The sequence below is a fragment of the Narcine bancroftii genome, chromosome 5 (genome assembly GCF_036971445.1).
Source record: "Narcine bancroftii isolate sNarBan1 chromosome 5, sNarBan1.hap1, whole genome shotgun sequence".
Lineage (NCBI taxonomy): Eukaryota > Metazoa > Chordata > Chondrichthyes > Torpediniformes > Narcinidae > Narcine > Narcine bancroftii.
In genome coordinates this window covers 12012329-12035233 of record NC_091473.1, presented here as the reverse complement: position 1 = coordinate 12035233, position 22905 = coordinate 12012329, and the positions used below count along the sequence as shown (strand labels likewise).

The 22905-nt window shown below is 40.7% G+C and overlaps 1 long non-coding RNA gene across 1 annotated transcript; it reads left to right on the top strand.

Annotated features, from left to right (window-relative positions):
- Positions 1-4794: 4794 nt before the first annotated feature.
- LOC138763131 (uncharacterized) lies at positions 4795-19430 on the top strand. The gene is made up of 3 exons (XR_011357333.1): positions 4795-5114; positions 15469-15630; positions 18550-19430. It is a non-coding gene; the product is annotated as an uncharacterized lncRNA (long non-coding RNA).
- The last annotated feature ends 3475 nt before the right edge of the window (positions 19431-22905 follow it).

Sequence of the window (22905 nt, the reverse complement as noted above, 5' to 3'; positions counted from 1 at the left end):
AGGCCTGTGTCAAGAAAACCCTGTCCAGACTTTTTCGAAACAGCTGTGGATGAGTGTGTCCCCACCAAATCTTTCAGGGTTTTCCGCAACCGGAAGCTCTGCATGACCAATAAAATCTGGAACTTGCTCAGAACCAGATCACAGGCATTTTACTCCGGAGATCCAGAACAAAACTGAAGGACCAGGTATGAACTGCCCATTCCTGGGCAAAATGGAGAATCTGGAATGACACGGGACACCTGACAGCTGTGGCAGGGCCTAAATGCCATAACCTGCTACAGTCAAATCCAGTGAAGTAGCAGAGGGCAAAGCCTTCTATGCCTGATTTGACGACAGTAACAGTGAAGAACAACCCCTCGGCACCCCCTCGTTCCCTAATGATCCCATCCTATCCGTATCTGAGGATGAAGTGCATGCTGCCTTCAGGAGAGTGAATCCAAGGAAAGCATCTGGCCCGGATGAAGTACCTCTGCTGACCAACTTACCAATGTATTCAATATCTCACTCCAGCTGGACGTAGGACCCATCTGTTTCAAACAGACGTCAATCATACTGGCTCCCAAGAAGAGTGTAGTAATCTGCCTTAATGACTTTCAACTGGAGGCACTTACATCAACATAAATGAAGTGTTTTGAAAGGCTGGTATTGAAACATATCAGCTCCTGTCTGAGCGGAGACATGGATGTGTTCCAGTTTGCCTATCATAGCATTAGGTCTACAGTGGATGCTATTTCACTGGCTCTATACAAAGCCCTGGAACACCTGAACAGTAAAGGTGTATACATCAGCATGCTCTTTGTTGACTACAGTTCAGCATTATCCCCTCAAAACTGATCAGCAAACTCCAAGACCTGGGACTCAACATCCCACTGTGTCATTGGATCCTTGATTTCCTCACATCCAGAGCACATTCAGTGAGGTTCAGTAAGAACATCTCATCCATAATTCCATCAGTACCGGAGCACCACAGGGGTGCATTCTTAGTCCCCTGCTTTACACCTCTGTGTGGCTCGGTATGACAGTAACACCATCTACAAATTTGCCAGTGATACCTCAGTAGTGGGTTGTATGAAGAAAGGTGATGTTAGCTTACAGGAAGGAGATTGAAAACTTAGCTGAATGGTGTACCAACAACAACCTTGCCCTCAATGTCATCAAAATGAAGGAGCTAATTGTTGACTTCAGGAAGGGAAAGCCAGAGGTATACACTTCAGTGATCATTGGGGGATCAGAGATGGAGAGGGTGAGCAAATTTTAAGTTCTTGGGAGTCATTATCTCAGATGATCTTTCCTGGACCTACCACAGTAGTGGTAAAGACATGAAGAAAGCATGTCAGCGACTCTACTTCCTCAGGAGTTTGCAGAGATTTGGTATGACACCAGAAACACTGGTAAATTTCTACAAATGCGTGGGAGAAAATGTACTGACCAGCTACATCATGGTCCGGTATGGGGACACCAATACCCCTGAGCATAAAGCCCTCCAAAAGGTAGTGGACAAAGCTTAGGACATCACAGGCAAAATCCTCCCCACTATTGAGAACATCAACAGAGAATGCTGCTGTCATCAAGGATCCATAACTCCCAGCACATGCTCTGTTCTCACTGCTGCCATTAGAGGTATCGATGCTACAAGACTCACACCACTAGGTTCAGGAACAGCTGCTACCCCTCCACCATCAGACTCCTCAACAATGAACTCAATCAGGGACTTATTTAAGGACTTTTATTTGTGAACTTTATTGTTTTTTTTTAAATTCTCTCTGTATTGGAGAGTCAGTTTGTTTACATTTGTTATCTGTTAACAATTCTTTATTTACATGTATACACTGGTACCTTTTTTTGCACAACCAATAAGTGGTCATTCTGCCTTGCCTGCAGATAAAAAAAATCTCAGAGTTGTGTGTGATGCCATGTATGTACTCTTTTTTTAAAAACTTTATTTAAGATTTTATAACATGAATAACATATAGGATTACATTTAAAAAAAATTAAGAATAAAATAATAAAATTACAATACAATATCAGTAATCTAAATAAACTATACCCTCCCCAATAATTATTACACATTAATAACCCAACTCAAATTAGTCCAACCCCCCCTTTCCCCCCCAAAATAAAGAGTAAAGAATTAATAAAGTTAATAATATATGTGAGAAAAAAAACCACTTAGAAAAAAAACAAAAACATAACCGATTAAAATACTAATAAAAAGAAAAGTAATTAATACTAAAATATCAGACTTAAAAAACATATTTAAATCAAACTTAAATACATATATTTAACAAATGAAGTTAAGATGAAACATATATTTATCTCAAACTTAATATAAAAAATTAGTAAAGTTAGTAACATTATCTATCAAAAATTCTTAAACAATAATCAATTGTTAAAAAAAATTGTAGCATGAAAAAAAAGATGGAAAAAAAACTTTCTCTATAGAGATAAACCTTCACCAAATATCAACTAACTTCACATCTATCATCATATTAGTCACATAAACCACAATCTTAAAGCAAAATTCAAACCTCATTAAGCATTGTACAATTCAATTTTAGTACTCTTCCACCATTTTTCCCTTTTACTCTTAAATAGTTATCCAATAAAAGCTCCAATACCACATTGAAATATCCCCAATCATTACGTTAAAATTCAGATATCCGAATAATAAAAACACATTTACAATGAAATCTATATCTTCAACAAATGGAGCATAAACCACAAACAAAATTCAAGCCTCATTAAAAATTGTACAATTCAATTTATAACTTTCACCATTATTCCCTTCGTTCTATAACTAAAATAGCAAAATAATATACACCAGAATTACCACTCCTTTCACCTTAAAGTTAAAGAAAAAATATATTAAAAAAACTTATCCATCCCATTCACATTTAAATTTCAGATATTCCTTATCTACTGAATAAACTTTACAAAAAAAAAACCACATCAATTTTTAGTTTTTTAAACAATCAAATACTTTCTTATGCTTTTTTTATATTTAAACAAAAAAAAACCCCTTCACTCTTTAATCTAATAATACAAAAAAAACGGGTAGGAGGTTAAAAATACCCCCTCCCGTCTAAACCGCGCAATGCGGTAACTCCCCAAAAAAAAATGGGTGTGAGATAACTCACACGTAGCAGATGACTTTCAGGAAATAGTGCCTATCCAGTTCTCTACCCCAACTCTCACTTCATCTTAACTAACATCATCATTATTTAATATCCCTTTTTTTTTAAAAAAAAACAATAGAAAAAAAAGGACAACTCTTCTTTTAATCAGCTCCAACTGCCGAGTCACCATTACAACCATTCCTTCTTGGAGCATGGCTCTTTTCTTCCATCTCTTGTCTCCTTAGAGATCGCGGCGGACTATGTCTCTGTTGAAACTGAGTAATTGGCAGCTCTTGAGCAAATGCTATAGCTTCCTTTGGAGAATCAAAGAACTTTGGTTGGCAACCATCTTGAAAAACCTTCAAAACAGCTGGATATCTAAAGGTTGCCTTGTAACCTTTCTTCCACAACAACTCTTTAGCAGGATTGAATTCCCGTCATTGGAACATAACTTCTTGACTCAAATCCGCATAGAAGAAAACTCGATTATTTTGAATCATCAAGGGTGATTTTCTCTGTTGTGCCTTTCTAATAGCCACTCGTAAAATTATTTCTCTATCGTAATAATTCAAGCAACGAACCAAAACAGGTCTTGGACTTTGACCTGAAATAGGTCTTCTACGCAAGGCTCTGTGAGCATGTTCCAGTATTATACCTTCCGGGAAATGTTCTTGACCCAACACCTGTGGAATCCATTCAGTAAAAAATTTTCTTGGGTCTGGTCCCTCCATACCTTCCGGCAAACCAATAATCTTTATATTGTTCCGTCTGGATTGGTTTTCCAAATAATCAATCTTTTTCACCAAATTTTTATTTTGAGTTTGTAAGTCTTCGACCATTTTGGTCACATCAAAAACGTGATCCCGTATTTCGTCTATATTTCTTTACATGAATTAAATTTATCTCTCACTTCAAGCTTAAAAGCTCCAAACTCAGCCATCTGTTGAGAATGTATTTTCTCCAAAGTATTAAACCTAGTACCAAGTTCAGTCATAATCTTGAATAATACCTGCATTGTATAAGATAATTTAGATTCAAGATTCACAAAAATCTTTTCAATTGGAAGAGATTTTGGCTCAACAGATTCCTGTTTCTTCTCCAAAGGATCTTCTATTCCTTCCTTCATTCTGGTTGCCTTCCTTGTAGTATGACTGCGTGTGGAAACCCCAGCCACAGCCTCTCCAGCAATGACTGGAAGACGCTGGCCGGGGTTTTCCCCAGTCCATAATGTATTAAATTCTCCCAGTACATCAAGTTGTATAGGTTCTTGTATCTCAAAAGATGCAGTTTTCAGAGCCACCTCTACAGCTGACAAATGCCTTTGAGTAACTCTTTGTTCTGCCATGTATGTACTCTTGACAATAAATCTGAAATATTTCCAAGTTCAGAAAACGTGTGATTAGGAGGATAACCAGCAGGTGGTAATGTTTCCTTGTGCTTGTTGCTATTTATGCCAGGGAGATGGAAGATTATAGGAAATGTATTTAAGTTAGTTTCTGTGAATGTTTGCTCTAAATTCTGTATGTGATGTACACTGAAGCTAAAGTGTTTTAATATTTAGGGTGGAAAATTTAATTCAATTCAGTAAGCTGTAGTTTCCTGAATAATGAAACAAAAGTTGCAGATGCTGGAATCTTGAGTAACTCAGTAGCTCAGACAGCATCCATTGGCAGAAATGGTCAGTCAGCGTTATGGGTTGGATCATCTCATTGTCTTGAGTTTTGTTGTTTCTTGAGTGTTTGCGGCAGTTGTGCCAGACAATGGAGAACATTCCATCACACTTCTGATGTAGATAGGTTAAAGATTTTGGAGTGTTCTTAAGCAAGTCACTCACTACATGTCTAGTTCCTCAGGAACAGTAATTATGTAGCTGATCCAGTTGAATTCCTCCATCTGCCTAAGAAGTATTGTTTTCAGAGACAAATATTTTTGAAGGCAGCTTTGACAGGTATCTGCTATCATATCAAGATAGAATCCAACAATACTCTGCCTGTAAAGGTGATTATTATCCTGAATATGCTCTTAATTTTGTGGCTCAACCGCTTTGCAGATCATACTATGGATGTTGTCCACTTGAAGGAGCAATGTATGTGTTTTCATTGAGGAGAGAGTAACATGAACACATGTATTTCTCTGCTTTCAGCTCTCTCTCTCTTAGGTTCTTACCTTCTTATCATCCAGAAAGACTGTCACTCACTGAGAATGTAGTTAGTACATGCCCTCCAGAAAAGAAATCCTTGTAGTTCATGCTGGAGAAGCTCGCATGATTTTATTTTATCTTCAGGCAGCTCGCTATTCCCACCATAATTAAGGACCATGCTTGCTTGATTGATAACCCTTAGAAATCAAGATCAAACCCTTCCATTCTTCATTCAATGTCAAGTTGCTGATAGATCATCTGAAAATAATTACAATTGGATTCATGGGATTGCAAGGTCTATTTCTTGCATCCTTTGCAGTCTGGCACTATGAGATCCATTCCTTGCCTACTCCACAGCTGTAGGGGAAAGAAGGAAACAGCATACAGTGATGAAAGAGGCATTGTTTCCGGTGTTGAGGGTGAACAACCAAGTTGCAACAGTAGCATTGCAGGAAGGCTGAGACGGGACAGGAAACCACCTAAGCGATATGATGATTTTATGCCATATTTCTAATCGTGCCCGCATTATCACGAAAGTGAAAGTTTGTGATAGTTGGAATGAGTTTCAATGAAGCGCAGTAATGTTACTCACCAAGGAAGAGAAATGATAATGGGAACATTTGAACAGTGATTTGATCAATACATCATAAAGTACATGTATGAGTGCTGTGTGAATTGCATTTTGTTTAGTCGACTATTTGGTATTAAATGAAAAAAAAACCAAAAGTATTGGAATTTAAACATGTGAGGTGTATAAATTTAAATGTTTACATTTTGCATATGAGGTGAGCATTGTATTAGTATAATTACAGAAGAACAGTTGAGCTATTATATTACATTTGGTTATAACATGTTTATGTTACATTTTGTGAAGAGGGAATTTGAAGTTGTTTTTGTTTTGAATTTGAAGTTGTTTTGTTGGTTCAGAAGGCAGAAAAATGCTATTGATAGTGTTAAAGTGTTTACATTTAAACATAAAGATATAAAGTTTATTTCTGGTGAAAGGAGGGATGTCATGATAATGAATATGCATGATATGTATTAACCTGACTGGAAGTCAGATGGTATGCACTGGAGGTGGAAGGTCCAGGATGATGAAATAAGGGAAGTAGGAAAATAAAGACACTGAGATGTTCAACTGGTAAAGCATGTGGTGATGGTGTTATTAATTTCACATTTCGGGCCACAAATGTGACATTAATCATGATAGTGGTAGATTACTACAGCAGATAATATGAGTACTCTGTGATGAGGTCAACGACCACTGAAAAACCAATACAAGCATTGGCAGAGATCTTCGTGAGATATGGATTGCCTGTTACGCTATACTCTGACAATGGTCCACAGTTCATTTCAGAGACATTTGCTGAATACATGAGGACCACAGGTATCCACCATCATACAGGAACTCCTAAATGGCCGCAAACCAATGGGGAAGTAGAGAGACAAAATCAGTCCATCGAAGAACGATTACGGATTGCTCATGCAGAAGGACAGAACTGGAGAGAAGCATTGCTATCCTATGTAGCTGTCTATCGGGCAACGCCTCATGCAACCACAGGAAAAAGTCCAGCAGAAGTACTTTTTGCGAGGAAAATCCGCACAAAAATCCCCGAAATAAAGGAAATCAGGGACGACCAGGAGATGAGGGACCACGATGCTGAAAAGAAGGGAACAACAAAGCTGGATGCAGACTCGAGATGTGGGGCCAGCTACTCAGACATCATGGCCAGAGATAATGTTCTTGTGAGGCAAGAGAGTGGTGGTAAGCTAGACACACCTTATTACCATCAACCCTACACAGTTGTATCCAGAAGCAGCAGGCAATGTGAACTACTCTGTACTTGTACAGTTGGAGTCTGAGCACCCATTGTTCTATCCTGGCACACGGTTTGGACCTGCCGCATAGATCACCTCCAATGGTTTATGGTCCGTGATGAGTTCAAATTCAATGCCATACAAATATGCATGGAATCTCTCGCAGGTCCATACAAGTCCGAGTGCTTCTTTCTCTATCTGAGAATATCTCCTTTCAACGTCTGTCAAAGAACTGCTGGCATAGGCAATGATTCTTGGTCCCACATCACGCATCTGGACCAACACGGCTCCTAAACCAACAGGACTAGTATCCGCTATGACTTTGGTTGGTGCAGCCGGATCATAATACCCAAGAGTATCGGCATTCGTCAGACTTTGTTTCAGAGCTGTGAGTGCTTCCTTCTGCTCAGAGCAAAAATGGAATGGTACACCTTTCCTGGTTAGTTTCCTCAGGGGTTCTGCCAGTGTAGCAAAATTAGGAATGAACTTTGTGCAATAATTAACCAATCCCAAGAAACTCCTCACCTCCGTTGCATTCTGGGATTCACGTGCATCAGCAACAGCTTTCACCTTGGCATCAGCTGGGTTCAGTCCTTCCCGTGTAAGCCTGTGTCCCATGAAGTCCATCTCTGAGACACCAAACTGGCACTTGTCTCCATTCACAGTAAGGCCTGCCCCCTGTAGTCTGGATAGCACACACCTCAACTGTCTGTCATGCTCTTCCTTTGTAGCCGCATGGACTATGATGTCATCAGAAATGTTGGCAACTCCAGGAATGCCTTGAATCACTCGATGGATTTCGTACTGGTAGATCTCAGGAGCTGCATTGATGCCGAACGATAGTCTCTTGTACTGCTACAATCCACAGTGAGTCACAAATGCTGGATTTGGGTCCAGCTCTAATTGATGATAGCCCCATTTTAAATCAAATTTTGAGAACACCTGACTGGTAGTTAACTCCTGAAGTACTTCCTCCACTGTTGGTATGGGGAGTCGTTCTCGAATTATAGCTTCGTTGGCCATCCTCATATCAACACACAGTCTTATGTCACCATTTGGTTTGGGCACGATCACTACTAGGCTGACCCATTGTGTTGAATGTTCTACAGGTTCAATAATGTCTTGCTCAATCAACTCTTTGATTTTGGCCTCGACTTTCCCATGAAGTCCAAATGGAGTTCTGCGCACTGGAGCGCCTTGGGTTTGACCGTTTTATCCACTGCTAGCTTTAGTTGTCGACCGTTCAGCTTTCCTACTCCCTGGAAAACTGCGGGGAATTCTTGCTTCATATCTTCGTATGACTGAACTGAATTGACACGAGCTCCAATATGAAGTATTGCCAGGTCTTGCGCCGTGCGTCTACTCAGCAATGGTTCTCCCCTCTCGTCTATGACAACAAACTCTGCTTCGGTGTACTTGTCACCAGCTTCAACAGTCGCAGTGAAACATCCAATGGTCTGCAATGGCTTGGTTGCTGTGTATGGATACAGTTTCTTTGAACACTTCTTTGATGTACAAATGATCTTTTTTCTTTTCAATTTCTCCCATAAATGTCGGTCAATTACATTACTGTCACTGTCTGAGTCTACAATGACCGGAACTGTCACACCACCAATTATCACTGGGACCTTCTCATGATGTACATCATTCAATGTAAACTGATAGTATTTCTGCTCATCCTGGTTGTCAACATCATCGTCACTTTCTGGGTCACCTTCTATATGGCGAATAGTGCCTTTCTTTCCAGGATACTTTCCTTTCCCCCAAGCTTTGCCCTTAGAAACTGTACTCTTCCCATTCTGGTTTGCATTTGACTTGCTTTTGCACTTCTTTGCAAAGTGGTCCTTACCTCCACACTTTCTACAAACTTTGCCTTTTGCTGGGCAGCATGGGTCTTTTCCAAAATGACCTCTGTTTCCACATCTGTAACACTCCAAGTCATGTGTCGGCATATTTCTTGGCTGGCTATGGCTATGCGAGAGCCTCTTTACTTGTTGACCAACTTTGTCTTTACTGGGATGGCTTGAGTTGTCTTTCAGTTTCATGGTAAGAAATTTCCCCTCAACAGCCTCTAATGCAGCAGCCATTGTTAAAGCATTGGTAAGTTTCAACTCACCCCCTTTTTCCAGCAGTCGCCTTCTGAGCTTGTCTGATCTGCAGTGCTGCACAACTTGATCCAATAATTGGTTGTCCAAACCAGCTACCACATAATTGCATCCCACAACCAGTTGTTGCAATCTCGTCACGTACTGGGCAACCGTTTCTCCATCTTCTTGTTTTGTCTTGTGAAACAAATGGCGTTGGAATGTAGCATTTGGTGTCACCACATAGTGTGCATTCAATGCATCTACGGCTTTCTGGTATTCCTCCTTCCTTCCAGTATTCAAAAGCGTCTTAAAAGTTTCCTGAACTGCGGGTCCTGCGGTGAAGAGAAGTAACGCCCTCCGCTGCGCTTTCTGTTCCGCCATACTGCTATCGAGAAATAGGCCACGACTGTCGGCGTAGGCTTCAAATTCTTCCAGCCATGCCTTCCACTTCACACTCACAGTGCTTGCATCACCCGTCAGGTCAAAATGAGGAACACCTCGAAGTGCTAGAAATTCAGCTCCTGTGACTGCCATGAAGAAAACCTTCCAGCTCAAAGCCACCGATTCAAAATCCAAAATGTTTATCACATTTAAAATCCAAAATGTTTATCCTCGTCCCCAACGTCACATTTGTGGCCCGAAATGTGAAATTAATAACACCATCACCACATGCTTTACCAGTTGAACATCTCCATGTCTTTATTTTCCTGCTTCCCTTATTTCATTATCCTGCACATTTCACCTCCAGTGCATACCATCTGACTTCCGGTCAGATTAATACATATCATGCATATTCATTATCATGACAGATAGGGCTGAACAATAACTTCTAGCTTCCATTGATGCCTACTATCCACAAAGGACCCTGCATTGCTATTTTGGTACAATCCCATGTTATCATTCCTCTGTTACTCATTATCACAAGGGCCTCTCCTCCACAAATAAACCAGAACAAAGTAAATTAGCATGCCAAACATTTTTGCATACATAGGCAGCAAGACATGAATAGCATTTAGCCATGGAGTAACATTTGTGCCACAATCTCCAACGAGAGAGATTTACAATTTGTGTTAATATCTAAAAGCATTACTGATGTCATCTGTGGAATTGGCCTGTGCCAGAAGCTTAACAGGTTCTCGATTGTTTTATGATTTATTCAAATGAATAGATGTCACTGAGGCATTGCTAACATTTATTGCCCATTCAGGTGAGTCCACCTTCATGACTGCTGCAGTAAACTCCCATAATGTTAAGTAAGCTTTTAGGATGCAGCCCTGATGACAATAAAGTTATGGTGGTATATTTCTGAGATAGAATGATGTGTAAGCTGGAGAAGAAATAAAATGTGATGATGTTCCTAAGTGCCTTCTTCTCTGTGAGTTTTGGGAGATGGTATCATGAGTCGAAGTGAAATTTATAACAGTTCTGTTGTCAAAAAAAATTGGTGGTTCTGATGGAAAAAAATAAATCTAACTCAAGTTGAATAATAGTTGTTAATATTTAATTTAGCACGTCTAGACAAGATCAGATGTTATGAGTGTGATGATGGCTCAAACTGAAGCCAAATTATTTTTAGCAGTCCTGCAATGTATCCAAAAGAAGAACAATTGCAAAAAATTTGCATTTCTTGAAAAAAGATGACTAACTAACTGCACTTTAGAAATGGCATTTGTCATGATAATGAATATGCATGAGATGTATTCACCTGACCGGAAGTCACATGGTATGAGAGAGAGAGGAGAGCGCGAAATGGAGGAACAATGAAAACTGGAGAATAAAGACACGGAGATGTTTAACTGGTAAAACTTGCGTTATTAGTGTTATTAACTTCACATTTCGGGCCACAAATGTGACATTGGCGACGAGGATTAAAACAACAACATTTTGGAACTTCAATGTGATAAGAATTTTGATCTTTGATTCGGTGGCTTTGGCCTGAAAAAGGTTTCCTCATGGCAGGCGCAGAAGCTGACTTTCTAACACTTCGAGGTGTTCCTCATTTTGACCCAACGGGTGATGCAAGCACTGTAAGTGTGAAGTGGAAGGCATGGCTGGAAGAATTTGAAGCCTACGCTGACAGTCGTGGCCTATTTCTCGATAGCGGTACGGTGGAACAAAAAGCGCAGAGGAGGGCGTTACTTCTTTTCACCGCAAGACCCGCAGTTCAGGAAACTTTTAAGACACTTTTGAATACAGGAAGGAAGGATGAATACCAGAAAGCGGTCGATGCATTGAAAGCACACTATGTAGTGACAACGAAACAAGAAGATGGACAAACAATTGCCCAGTACGTGACGAGATTGCGACAACTGGCTGTGGGATGCAATTACGTGGTAGCTGATTTGGACAACCAATTATTGGATCAAGTCGTGCAGCACTGCAGATCAGACAAGCTCAGGAGACGTCTGCTGGAAAAAGGGAGTGAGTTGAAGCTCACCGATGCTTTAGCCATTGCTGCTGCATTAGAGGCTGCTGAGGGGCAATTTCATACCATGACCCTGAAGGACAACTCAAGCCAGCAAGTTAAGAGGCTCTCGCATCGCCATAACCAGCCAAGATATATGTCGACACATGACGTGGAGTGTTATCGATGTGGAAACAGAGGTCATTTTGGAAAAGACCCATGCTGCCCAGCAAAAGGCAAAGTTTGCAGAAAGTGCGGAGGTAAGGACCACTTTGCAAAGAAGTGCAAAAGCAAGTCCAATGCAGACCAGAAGGGGAAGAGCACAGCTTCCAAAGGCAAAGCTTGGGGGAAAGGAAAGTATCCTGGAAAGAAAGACACTATTCGCCATATAGATGGTGACCCAGAAAGTGACTATGATGATGATAACCAGGATGGACAGAGATATTATCAATTTACATTGAATGATGTACATCATGAGAATGTCCCAGTGATCATTGGTGGTGTGACAGTTCAGGTCATTGTAGACTCAGGCAGTGACAGTAATGTAATTGATTGGCATTTATGGGAGAAATTGAAAAGGAAAAAGATCATCTGTACCTCAAAGAAGTGCTCCAAGAAACTGTATCCATACACAGCAACCAAGCCATTGCAGACCATTGGATGTTTTACTGCAACTGTTGAAGCAGGTGATAAGTACACCGAAGCAGAGTTTGTTGGCATAGACGAGAGGGGAGAATCATTGCTGAGTAGACGCACAGCACAAGACCTGGCAATACTTCATAATGGAGCTCGTGTCAATTCAGTTCAGTCATACGAGGATATGAAGCAAGAATTCCCCGCAGTCTTCCAAGGAGTAGGAAAGCTGAAAGGTCGACAACTAAAGCTAGCGGTGGACGAAACGGTCAAACCCAAGGCGCAACCAGTGCGCAGAACTCCGTTGGACTTCGTGGGAAAGTCGAAGCCAAAATTAAAGAGTTGATCGAGCAAGACATTATTGAACCTGTGGAACATTCGACACAATGGGTCAGCCCAGTAGTGATTGTGCCCAAACCAAATGGTGACATAAGACTGCGTGTTGATATGAGGATGGCCAATGAAGCTATAATTCGAGAACGACACCCTATACCAACAGTGGAGGAAATACTTCAGGAATTAACTACCAGTAAGATATTCTCAAAAATTGATTTAAAATGGGGCTATCATCAATTAGAGCTGGACCCAGAATCCCGAGACGTAACAACATTTGTGACTCACTGTGGATTGTACCGATACAAGAGACTATCGTTCGGCATTAATGCAGCTTCTGAGATCTACCAGTATGAAATCCATCGAGTGATTCAAGGCATTCCTGGAGTTGCCAACATTTCTGACGACATCATAGTCCATTCACCTACAAGGGAAGAGCATGACAGACGGTTGAGGCGTGTACTATCTAGACTACAGGAGGCAGGCCTTACCGTGAATGGAAACAAGTACCAGTTCGGTGTGTCAGAAATGGACTTCATGGGACACAGACTTACACGGGAAGGACTAAACCCAGCAGAAGCCAAGGTGAAGTATATTGCAGATGCACGTGCACCCCAGAACGCAACGGAGGTGAGGAGTTTCCTGGGATTGGTCAATTATTGCGCAAAGTTCATCCCTAACTTTGCTACAGTGGCAGAACCACTAAGGAAACTAACCAGGAAAGGTGTACCATTTCATTTTGGATCGGAGCAGAAGAAAGCGTTCACAACGCTGAAGCAAAGTCTGACAGATGCTGATACTCTTGGATATTATGATCCGGCTGCACCAACCAAAGTCATAGCGGATGGTAGTCCCGTGGGTTTAGGAGCCGTGTTGGTCCAGATGCATGTTGTAGGACCAAGAATCATTGCCTACGCCAGCAGATCGTTATCAGATGTGGAAAGAAGATACTCTCAGACAGAGAAAGAAGCACTCGGACTTGTATGGGCCTGTGAGAGGTTCCATGCGTATTTGTATGGCATTGAATTTGAACTCATCACAGATCATAAGCCATTAGAGGTGACCTATGCTGCTAGATCCAAACCGTGTGCCAGAATAGAGCGATGGGTACTCCGACTCCAACCCTACAAATATAAAGTAGTTCACATTGCCGGGAAAGCAAACATTGCTGATCCGCTGTCCAGATTGGTGAAGGATGGATGCCCACAATCCAAGTCAGAATTGGGGACAGAAGCAGAGAGCTTTGTACGCTTCGTAGCTATTCAGTCGACACCGAAAGCTGTGACCACGAAGGAAGTCGAGAGCGAGTCCGAACATGACCCAGAACTCATGGAAGTGAGAATGTATCCAGAGTGGACAATGGGACAAGTGTACTCACAAGGCTTACATTCCCATTAGAGACGAACTTTGTTGCATCGGACAGTGTGTATTGAGAGGTTGTAGATTGGTGATACCACAGAGGTTGAGACCGAAGATCGTATCCTTAGCTCATGAAGGACACCTAGGTATTGTTGGTACCAAGCAAAACCTCAGGAGTAAAGTATGGTGGCCAGGTTGTGATAAAGACGCAGAGAAATTCGTCAAAACTTGCCATGGATGTCAAATCACAAGTAGGAGTAATCCTCCAGAGCCGATCCGGAGTACGCAACTCCCGACAGGACCGTGGATCGACGTAGCCGTTGATTTTCTTGGACCTTTACTGACTGGCGAATCAATCATGGTAGTGGTAGATTACTACAACAGATACTATGAGTACGTTGTGATGAGGTCCACGACTACTGAAAAAACAATACAAGTATTAGCAGAGATCTTCGCAAGATATGGATTGCCTGTTACGCTATACTCTGACAATGGTCCACAATTCATTTCAAAGACATTTGCTAAATACATGAGGACCACAGGTATCCACCATCATAAAGTAACTCCAAAATGGCCACAAGCCAACGGGGAAGTAGAGAGACAAAATCAGTCCATTGAAAAACGATTACGGATTGCTCACGCAGAAGGACAAAATTGGCGAGAAGCATTGCTATCTTATGTGGCTGTCTATCGGGCAACGCCTCATGCAACCACAGGAAAAAGTCCTGCAGAAGCATTTTTTGGGAGAAAAATCCGCACAAAAATGCCCGAAATAAAGGAAATCTGGAACGACCAGGAGATGAGGGACCACGATGCTGAAAGAAGGGAGCAGCAAAGCTGTACACAGATTCGAGACGTGGAGCCAGGTACTCAGACATCATGCCTGGAGATAATGTTCTGGTGAGGCATGAGAATGGTGGTAAGCTAGACACACCTTATTACCATCAACCCTACACTGTCGTATCCAGAAGTTGCAGTATGGTAACAGTCAAGTCTCCGGCTGGAGTCCTGTACAAAAGAAATGTGTCAGGTGTAAAAAGGTACCAGTCCAGAGAGACATCGAGCAAGGTGGTTGAAAGCCCAATACGAGATGCTCAACCCGAGAGACCAGATAATGTTCCCGAGGCGGTTACCAGCATTCCTGATGAAGTGACTAGAGTGCCAGAAGCACCCGAGGCCGTGGCGAGCAGTGTTTCCGACGCTGAGAGTGAACAACCGAGTAGTGACGATAGTATCGCAGGAAGGCCGAAACGAGACAGGAAACCACCTAAACGATACGAAGACTTTGTGCCGTATTTCTAATTGTGCCCGCATTATCACAAAAAGGAAAGTTTGTGACGGTTGGAATGATAAAAGAACATTGGGACAGTGATTTGATCATATATCATAAAGTGCGTGTATGAGTGCTGTATGAAGTACATTTTGTTTAGTTGAGTTATTGTATTACAGTTAGTTACGACATGTTCATGTTACATTGTGTGTAGAAGGAGTTTGAACTTGTTTGTTTGTTTGTTAGACATTGTTTGTTGGTTCCGAGGGATATTGTTAAGGTGACGGTGTTTACATTTCAACCTTAAGGTGTAAAGTTTATTTCTGGTAAAAGGAGGGATGTCATGATATTGAATATGCATGAGATGTATTCACCTGACCGGATGTCACATGGTATGAGAGAGAGAGAGGAGAGCGCAAAATGGAAGAACAATGAAAACTGGAGAATAAAGACACGGAGATGTTTAACTGGTAAAACTTGCGTTATTAGTGTTATTAACTTCACATTTCGGGCCACAAATGTGACAGCATTAAATATTAAGGAATGTTGAATGCTTGGAGTCTGAGGCCTAATTGTAGACATGTATAAGGCTTGTTGTACATAGAGGCATTACTAAATAATATCATGAGTTGAATAAATGTACAGGGACATATATGTCCAGAAAATTGATCTACTTCCTCCAGGTACAGTGTAGATAAAGCAGATATTTCCATATGTAGGGATGGACTTCTGAGGAAATAAAAATTAACAAAACATTAGCTACAGATCATTATGACAGATGGTGTGATCAGATCAATAAACATATAGGGTGAATGTGTAGATAAACCTATGTTATAGGATTCCGCAATTCATTCATTCAGGTGCCTTGCTGTTCAGTGAGGTCAATCATGTCTCTTCATCCATCATAATTTCTGACCCTCCGAATTGTAGCTGTTGCCTCCCCTGTTGTCCTTCAGTGAAGGCTCCATCTTTGAGCTGGGACCATAGTTGAGGTTGAGTTCATGATTATACATGGGAAAAATACTGCAGTGGTTTCCCATTGCCTTCTTCAGTTGCAATGGATGGGAAACCCTGGCCATTGATCAACAGATTCATCTGTCCAGCATTTTTAGTTTTACAACCATAAATTGCAATTTGTAGAATCTGCTAGTAAAAACCATCCACCATCTGCAATCCATGGCTTCACATGACCCTGATGGGAGGCTAGACACCCTTGCCCAAGGGCGACCTGTAGGCTAAAGAACAAAAGGCGTGCCTTACACCTCCTTTTGCTGAGCAGCACTTACACCGACTTTCCTCAATTAAGAGGCACAAAAAAAAGTATAATAGGATTGAAAATATGATTCTGGATACTTTCCTAAAGCCAAAGTTGGTCATCTTCATCAAAGGGATGATTTCATTCAAGGGAAAAAATTAAACTATCATGGTATTCCATGCAGTATCAAAATATTGCTTTGAGTAAAATGCCCATTCTCTTTCGGGGTAACTTGGGAAATTGGTTTATGGACTGAAGAAAAAAGAAGAAACGGTAATTTCATTATCTTCCAGTGCTGCTAGGTTCTGCAGGAAGGAGCACTTAATCATTAGATTCAGCATGTGGTTGAAGGAGCAATGTAAAAGGAAGAGACTTGCTCAGGACTTCTCAGAAGCAAGAATTGTTTTATTTAGGAAGGATGACTTCTTTAATTCTCTGTGAGCTTAGTTGTTGACTGAGGATTTTACAGTTGTATTTGACTTGTATCGGTCTAGACAGAAGATCACCAGCAACAATACTCCTTCTGTATTTCCCTATTCTTGGCCCTCTCCTGCTCCTCACCAAATGCTGATACATTATCTGAAAATGCAGTATCAATTTTGCATAGTCACTATGGCCAGCTTGATCTAATAGCACCATTCTTGAGTCTATGTGTCTAAATGTTCAGACAGCTTGTGTGATATCAAATATTAAATCAGTAGAAATACCTTCAGACTCTATTTTAAAATTTTATTTCCCACCAACGTGGCCTGTTTCCGCTCCGTAAATGGTTATATGGTTAAGCCACTAACTACATCTCTCTCCAAGGCAATGTTCTGAATCTGAAACAGACTGTTTGTAACCTTGGCAATATATTATGTCCTGAGATGATCTTTGAATTATGTATCCATAGCACTGCCAAAGCCTCAAATTTCCACCTCTGATGAATCACCTGACTCTACCTCTTCCTTAACTAATTTGCTATTCAAACCATCACCCATTTCTTTGACATCACTCGACTTGATGGACTCCTAGTCCTAGCTAACTTTTCTCCATAAATCTATAATTGTAATACATATATCTTGTTCAACCATTGTGAATAACATTTATATTTTTGTAGGGGGTGAACTGCTGGAGTAACTCGGTAGGCAGTGGGTTGAGCAGCATATGTGGGAGAGGGAGAAACTGTTGATGTTTCAGGGTGCATCAGGACAGAGAGTGAGAGGGAAGATAGTCAGTATTAAGAGGAAAGGTAGGAAGGATCAGACATGGGCCAGTCAATAATAGGTGGGCCAAAGAGGGGTGAAGGATGAAAGACAGATTGTGGCAGATAGGGCAATGTTAGGAGACAGTTTTCATTATGGAATGATGAGATGGCCTGAAACTGTTACCTTCACTTTTTGTTGAATATTTTATTTACATTTTTTAAAACCAAACAAGAAAAAATGAGAATATTTCAAATACAAAAAAGTGAGTGATCTATGATACATGAAGTCTATAATTTCTCATCCCATCCTCCCAAAGAAAAGATAATTAGCAAAGAAAAAGAAATCACAAGGAAAAAAAGAATGTAAGAAGAAAAGAAAGAGAAGAAAGAAAGAGGATATGTCAGGGATCCATCGTCTATTCCACAGGCTTTAAATTTCCATGACTTATCTAGATTTCAAGGGGACATTGACGCAGGTCTCAAGGGCAAGAGGGGGGGGGGCACAGCTAAAAATTTGCACCCACATTTTGTAAATATGGCTGCCATATTTTTAAAAATGTGCCATACTTTTTTCTTAGGTTATAGGTAATCTTCTCAAGGGAACACAATTATGCATTTCCACATACCAATGAACTATACCTAAATGAGAATTAGACTTCCACTATACATTTCCTGGCCACTGCCAATGCGATCTTGATAAATTCTGTTTGATATTTGGCTAGCAACTGTGACCTTTTCAGATCCTTCCTCAGATGCACTTCTTTACAAACCACCTAGAGTGGATTCATTTCTACCACATCAATGACTTGCTTCAATACTCCAGTGAGTTGTGAGGAGGTAATTTTGCTTAGACCATGAATCATGGTGGTATGACATTATTCTATATATTTGATATAAAATCTTTGAACAAGCACTTTATTATCAAATGTTTCCTTCTCAATTTAACAGATGAGATAGAGTGCACAATAGGATATTGTGTATGTGACGAGGATGGTATCAATAGACCAAAGAGACTTTTCAATGTCTGATGAAATACGGAATTAGAAAAACCAAATATTATCTCTGCAGCTTTATATTGCAAAGCTACCACTGAGCCAAGACTGATCATTTCCCTACTGAACACAAGCTGACTAAATTATTAGAATTATTGTTCAATGTTCAGTTTGAGATATGGCCAGAAAATAAAAATGAGAAATATTACACATAAATTGAGGAAATGAACAATGAAGACAGCAAAAAAAGCTCTTTTTATATTTGTTGAAAGGAAGCAGACAGCTTATGAGAGAAAATATAACTATCTTGAAGGAACTTTAATGATCTATTGTGTTGCAGCTTAGAAGAGTCTGAGCAGTATGATGAAAAACTAAATGATCTGACCTTTTGGGCAAGGAACTTGATGCTCTGTATATGCCCATATCTATTAACAGTGCTGAAGTGAAGATGATAGAGAGCTTTAAGTTTTTAGGAATAAATATTACCAACAACCTGTCCTGGTCCAATTATGTTAATTGATGCCAAGAAAATGCATCAGCTCATATTTCCTCAGGGGTCTGAGAAAGTAAACATGGCCCCAAGTGCACCATAGAAATTATCCTGTCCGCTTGCATCCCAGGATGTGCTCTAACCAAGATAGCAAGAAACTGCAGAAAGTTGTGAATGCAGCTTAAGTCATCACACATACCAACCTCCCCACCATCAACTAACTTCGTCTCCTACAATCTCAGGAAAACAGCCACCATATTAAAGGTCACATCCCTTCGGGCAGAAGGTGCATGAATGTGAAATATGCACCTCCAGATTAATAGATGTTACTTTTCCACTGTTACCAGACTTTTGAAGGGATCTCTCATTATTTAAAGCAATGCTGTTAATGCATTGTTTTAACTGAACATTTTTCTCTTTAACACTATATTCTGTGCTTTTGTTTTATTTTGCATTACCTATCATGAAAAGGAAGGTTGTCTTGCCTAGATAGCATGCAAATTAAAGTTTTTCAGTGTATCACAGCACAAGTGATAATACATAAAAAGCAACAAGTACAAGATGAGAAACACAAAACCTGAAAACAATTAACTGTTAGAGGATCTCAGTGGGTCAGATAGCAACCATGGGTAGAAATGGTCAGTCAATGTTTCAGGTGGGAACCTTCATCATGAACAAGATTTAAAAAAAAATGAAATTACATGTATAAAGGAGGAAAGAAACTGGGGGAGAGGCCCAATGGAGATAGAGTAGAAGACAGAAGATGTGAGAGGAGGAGAGATACTAGGAAGTGGTGGGGGGGGGGGGTTTGTTGGAAAGAAAAGTTAGAGAGAGGAAAAATACAGGAGCAGGGAAAGAAGAAAACAGTGTAACCAGATGGGTGAGTATAAGATGATGCATTGCACTATTTAACTCTACTTTCCTCTTAAGCTCTGTATCCCTCAGTTTTATTGTAACACTTTTTTTTCTTGCACTACCTGCTGATACTATGTAAATTCTCCTTTGACTCATCCCACTTTCTCCAAGTCAAAGGGGTAGCTATGGGTATCTGCAGGGTCCCAGCTAGGCCTGCTTTTTTGTTGGCTACAATCCAGCTACAAGCCAACATCGGCAAAGCTTCTCAACTCTTCCTCCACATCACTGATGATTACTTTGGTGTTGCCTCAAGCACCCAATGATTAGTTTGTTGACTTTATCTACTTTCCTGCCAACTTCCACCCCATCATTAAATTCACTTGGTCCATCTCTAGCAACACTCTCCCCTTTATCAATCTCTCTGTCTCCATCTCAGGAGATAAACTCTCAAAAGACATTTTCTACCAACCCACCAACTCTCACAGCCACCTCTTCATACCATGTCACCTATAAGGATTCCATTTCTTTCTCAAAATTTCTTTATCTCATTTGCTCCAAGAACAAGATCTTCCATGCGAGATCATCTGAGATGCCCTCCTTCAAAACAATATGGCACCCCCTCTACTACCATTTACTTAACCTTTACCCGCATATCCTCCATTATCCATGCATCTACTCTGGTCCCATCTACCCCCACACTCAACATGGACAAGATTCCCCTTGTTCTCGCCTACCACCCGCCTAGTCGCCACATCCAACATATCATCCTCCACCAATTCTGTCACCTACATGATCCCACCAGCAGACACATCTTTCCTTCTCCTCCTCTCTCCATTTTCCACAGGGACCATGCCCTCCTCGACATTCTCGTCCACTCCTCTTCTCGCACTCATTGCCCCCTTGGCACCTACCCTGTCACCCAAATAAATGCTGCACTTGTGCCCACACCTCCTACCTCACCACCATTTGGGACCCCAACAGTCCTTCCAAGTGAAGTAACATCCAGTGCTCCTATTGTGGTCTCCTCTACGTCAGAGAGACTGGACACTCACTGGGAGACTGCTTGAGCACCTTCACTCTGTCCACTTCAATAGCGGGGATCTCCTAATGGCAATCCATTTCAATTCCTCATCCCATTCCCATGTCAACATGCCTGTCTATGGTCTCATGCACTGCCAGACTGAGATAACCTGCAAGTTGGAGGAACAACACCTCATATTCTGTCTGGACACCCTCCAACTAGATGGCATTAACATAAACATCTCAAGATTCAAGTTCCTTTTATTGTCATGTAATAGTACAGAATATGTAATATTACACAAAATTGATTTCTGCCTGCTGTAAGGCAGACATATAGTTTCCATTAGAGTTGGCCAGCATCCCTTACAGTAAGTGAAAATGAGGGGGAAAAAAAGTCTCTTCAGAGTCATTGAGTCCAGTTTCCCTTAGTCCCCCTCTCCCCTTCCCCATCTGTTTCTCTTTTCTTCTATTTCTCTCTTTTCCCTCTCTTTTCCTCCAAATCTCCATTCACAGAGCCACCCCCTCCCCCAATCAATTCTCACTTTTTCTCCCATTATCATCTTTTGTCTGTTGGTCTGTGATCCTCCCCTGCTCTTTTTTCCCTTCTCCCACAGCTCTTTTATTCAGGCACATGCCTGCTTTAAGCTCATACCTTGAGGAAGGGCTCAGGCCCGAAACGTTGGGTGTATACTTTGTATGGCGCTGCAAGTCCTGTGGAGTTTCTCCATACATTCATGTCTGCAGACTTTTGTATCTTGCCTGAATACCACACAAAGTTTTTCCACTATCTCAGTGCACATGACAATAAACAATTCAGTTCAATGTATTGCAATGCACAAAATAGAGAACCTTTTGCAGTTTTGTGTATTGCACCACAATCACAATGCCTGAAGACTTTCCTGTTTAACTCAGTTCAATGTATGCCAGCTTCCTGGTATGAGAGAGGAAGGATGAGTGGGGAAATCATTCTGTGCTCACCTCCCACTCCCTCAGTAAGGGGACCATGATTGTAATTTATTTTGCTGGTTATGCTTTGGAATATACTTAATTATAAAAGAAATTGGCACGATATCTTTGCTCATTTGTGTTCGTTCTATCAATACAATTTGGCTAAAAATCGAGCTAACTCTTGCAAAAAAAAGCACAGTAGGTTAAAATCAAGGAATTCAGTGCAAATTTCTGTGATCCATTGCACTAATTCAAAGACACCAAAACTGGCGCTGCTCTCTGAATGAATTCATTATGTATGCTAGATTAGATCAATTAATTATTTTGTGGACCTTTATCAAGACCAAAAATTAAGGTGTTTCTTTTGAAATCAAGGTTACTAAAGAAAAAGTTCAATAGCTTTCATTTTATGATCATGAGAATTGGAGCAAAAATAGGCTATTCAGCCCATCAAGTTTGCCCCACCATTTAATCATGATCTGATCCATTCTCCTACTCATCCCCAGTCCCTGGCCTTCTTCCCATCATCTTTGATACCCAAGATAATCAAAAGCATATTAATCACTGCCTTAAATACTCACAATTACTTGGCCACCACAACTGCCTGTGGCAACAAATTCCACAGATTCACCACCTTTTGGCTGAAGAATTTTCTCTGCATCTCTATTCTAAGTGAATGCCCTTCAATCCTGATGTTGTGCCCTCTTGTCCTAGACCCTTTAACCATGGGGAAACAACCTTTCTACATCTACTCTGTTAATGCTTTTCAAGATTTGAAATGTCTCAATGAGATTTCCCCTCAGTCTCCTAATTTCAATGAGTACAGGACAAGAGCCATCAAATATTCCTAAAATGATAACACTTTCATTTCTGGAATCATCTTTGTGAACCTCCTCTGAATCCTTTCTAAAGCAAGCACATCTATTTTTAAATAAGAAGCCTTATAAATCTTCAACATCACATCCTTGCACTTTTATTATATTGTTGAAATGAATCCCA